Source organism: Otolemur garnettii, unplaced genomic scaffold (genome assembly GCF_000181295.1).
Source record: "Otolemur garnettii isolate 467f Iridium unplaced genomic scaffold, OtoGar3 scaffold00025, whole genome shotgun sequence".
Taxonomy (NCBI): Eukaryota; Metazoa; Chordata; class Mammalia; order Primates; family Galagidae; genus Otolemur; species Otolemur garnettii.
This window is the reverse complement of record NW_003852420.1, coordinates 14,470,009-14,473,812: the sequence shown is the minus strand read 5'-3', so window position 1 is coordinate 14,473,812 and position 3,804 is coordinate 14,470,009. Positions and strand designations below refer to the sequence as shown.

Sequence of the window (3,804 nt, the reverse complement as noted above, 5' to 3'; positions counted from 1 at the left end):
TCAACCTCCAACTCCTGGGCTCAAGCGAGTCTCCTGCCCCAGCCTCCCAAGTAGCTGGAACCACAGGCGCCCGCCACAACGCCCGGCTATTTTTTTTTGGTTGCAGCCATTATTGTTGTTTGGTGGGCCGGGCTGGATTCGAACCCACCTTAGGTGTATGTGGCTGGCGCCTTAGCCGCTTGAGCCACAGGCGCCGAGCCGACATATACAAGTATTAAAGGAAGTTTTTTAGAAAGAAAAGAAACCATAAATAGAAACTTGGATCTCCACAAAGGAAGGAAGAATATCAGAAATGTAAATTTGCAAAGAAAAATAAACCCTCCCCTATTTAAAAAAAATTTTTTGAAGAACTTTTTAAAGGAAAAACAGTTATAATGGTCTATGAAGTACATAACCAGTGGAGAAGTAAAATGTATGAAATGACTAGCACAAAGGCCAAGAGAAGATAAAAGAAAGAGTACTACCCTAAGGATCCAACATTTTAAGTGAAATGTTGTAATACTATTTAAAGGTAGTCTGTGATTAGTTACATTTTATAAAAGATAAAATAACTTCTTAAAAAGATAAAGAGAGATATATAGTCAATAAGCTAATAGTAAAAGGCTAGGGGTAGTAGCTCATACCTATAATCCTAGCACTCTGGGAAGCTAAGGTAAGAGGATTCCCCCTGAGCTCCAGAGTTTGAAACCAGTCAGAGGAAGAGTGAGACCCCATCTCTACGAAAAATAGAGAAATTAGCTGGCTGTTGTGGCTGGTGCCTGTAGTCCCAGCTACTTGAGAGACTAAGGCAGAAGGATTATTTGAGCCTACAAGTTGGAAGTTGCTGTGAGCTAGGCTGATGCTATGGTACTCTAACCTGGGCAACAGAGAGAGACTCTAATCCGCCCCCCCACCCCCGCCCGGGCCAAAAGCTAATAGTGGTGATAAAAGGAAATAGTGAAAAGTAAACAAATAACTACATGGTAGACTTAACCATACCAAAAATTACATTTAATGTGCATGGTCCAAGCACCTCAATTAATAGGGATATTTAAAAAGTCAAGCTCCAACTACAAATATAAAGAAACCTTAAATATGATAACATACTGGTTAACAGAAAAAGGAAGATAAAAACTGTATCATACAAAAACTAATCATCAAAACAGCTAGATTGGGCCAGGCACAGAGGCTCATGCCTGTGATTCTAGCACTCTGGGAGGCCGGGGCCAGGGATTGTTTTAGCTCAGGCATTCAAGACCAGGCTGAGCAAAAGGGAGACCTTATCTCTACTAAAAATAGAAAAGTTAGCCAGGCATAGTAGCTGGTGCCTATAGTCCCAGCTTCTTGGGAGGCTGAGGCAAGAGGATTGCTCAAGCCCAAGAGTTTGATGTTGCTGTGAACTATGATGCCACAGCATTCTACCCAGGGAGACAGACTGAAACTCTTAAAAAATAAAAATAAAAAATAAAAAAATAAAGAAACAAATTGGCTATATCAATACCAAAGTAGATTTCAGAAAAAATACTGCCAGAAGAGCAGAAATTTTACTAAAACACAACTTGAGTCTGAGCACAGTGGGTCACACCTGTAATCCCAACACTTTGTAACGCCAAGGCAGCAGAAATCACTTGAGGCCAGGAGTTAGATATCACCCTGGCAACATGGCAAGACTCTGTCTCTGAAAAAATAAAAAAAATTAACCAGGTGTGGTGGCAGGTACCCACTGTTCCAACTTCTCTGGACATAGAGGCAGGGAGAATAACGTGAGCCCAGGAGTTCGAGGTGGCAATGAGCTATGATCGTGCCACTGTATTCCAGCCTGAGTGAGAAAGTAAGGCCCTATCTTTAAACAAATAAAACTAAAAACTAAACCTTTAGGCTTGGCACCTGTAGCTCAGCGGCTAGGGTGCCAGCCACAAGCACCAGAGCTGGCAGATTTGAACCAGCCCAGGGCTGCCAAACAACGACAACTCCAACCAAGAAATAGCGGGGCATTGTGGCAGGCACCTCTAGTCCCAACTACTTGGGAGGCTGAAGCAAGAGTATTGCTTAAGTCCGAGAGTTTGAGGTTGCTGTGAGCTGTGATGCCACAGCACTCTACTGAGGGTGACATGGAGAGAGTCTGTCTCAAACAAAAAAACTAAACCTTGAATATAAAATGATGAACCCACTTAAAACAGCTTGGCTATTTCTTTAAAAAGTCAAATAGAAAATTACCACACAACCCCGTAATTCCGAAGGTTATCTACCCAAAAATAACAAAAATATATCTCCACACACAGACTTGTATACAAATATTCACAGCAGTATTACTCCTAACAGCCAAAAGGAGGAAATAATCTCAATGTCCATTAACTGAGGAATGGGTAAGAAAAATAAGATACATCTATATGATGGGATATTATTCATATAAAGAAATTACCCAATAAACATTACAGATTAAACCCAAGAGTTGGAGGTTGCTGTGAGCTGTGACACCATAGTACTCTACTGAGAGCAACGTACTGAGACTCTGACTCAAAAAAAAAATAGTACCCCTTAAAATTTTTTCACTTTACAATGATGTGAAAGTGATACACATTAAGTAGAAAAAAACACTTCAAACACCCATACAACCATTTTGGTTTTTGACAGTCTCACTCTGTCACCATGGGTAGAGTACCGTGGCATTGCAGCTCATAGCAACCTCAAACTCTTGAGCTCAAGTGATCCTCTTACCTCAGCCTCCCAAGTAGCTGGGACTACAGGCACCCGCCACAATACTTAGCTATTTCTTTATTTAATTTTTTTAGAGATGAGGTCTTGTTATCTTGTTCAGGCTGTGAGCTCAGGCAATTCAACAGCCTTGGCCTCCCAGAGTGTTAGGATTACAAGCATGAGCCACTGTGCCAAGCCAACCATTTTGTTTTTCACTTTCTGTACAGAATTCAATAAATTACATTATAAAATAGGCTTTGTGTTAGATTATTTTGACCACTGTAGGGTAGTAAGTGTTCTGAGCATGTTTAAGGTATGCTAAGTTAGGATGTTCCATAGGCTAAGCATATTAAATGCACTTTCAACCTATAAGATTTTTAACTTATGACAGGTTTATTGAATTATAACCCCATCATAAGTCAAGGAGCATCTGTGCTAGAATAATTACATTCAAACCACATATGGCATACATTTAAATAGCACTATTAAAATACCAAATATAATGTCAAACGAATTTTTATTTATTTTTAAAAACAGAATCTCCCTCTGTTACCCTGGGTAGAGTGCCATGACGTCATCCTAGCCCACAGCAATTCAAACTTGGGCTCAAGTAATCCTCTTGCCTCTGCCTCCCAAGTAGTTGGGACTACAGGTGCCCAATACAATGCCTGGCAAGGTTTTTTAGGGTTTTTTTTTTTTTTTTTCGTTTTTAGTAGAGACAGGGTCTCATTCTTGCTCAGGTTGGTCTCAAACTCCTGAGCTCAAGCAGTCCACCCACCTTGGCCTCCCAGAGTGCTCAAATTACAGACACTACACCCAGCCTCAAACAAAAAAAAAAATTTTTTTTTGAGACAGAGTCTTAAGCTGTGGCTGTCATAGCTGTCATAGCTCACAGCAACCTCCAACTCTTGGGCTCAAGTGATCTTCTTGCCTCAGTTTTTCTTTTTAATAGAGACAGAGTCTCGTTTTTTGCTCAGGCTGGTCTCAAACTCATGAACTCAAGCAATCTACATGCCTTAGCCTCTCAGAGTGCTAGGATTACATGCATGAGCCACAGCACCTGGTCCTCAAACAAATTTTTAAAAAACACAAAACCGGGCTCGGCGCCTGTGGCTCAAGCGGCTAAGG

General features: G+C 41.0%; 1 protein-coding gene across 4 annotated transcripts in view; it reads right to left on the bottom strand.

The window, feature by feature from the left end:
* Positions 1-3,804, bottom strand: part of ASXL1 (additional sex combs like 1, transcriptional regulator) — a 75,370-nt gene that overhangs the window by 42,791 nt on the left and 28,775 nt on the right. The window lies entirely within an intron of this gene.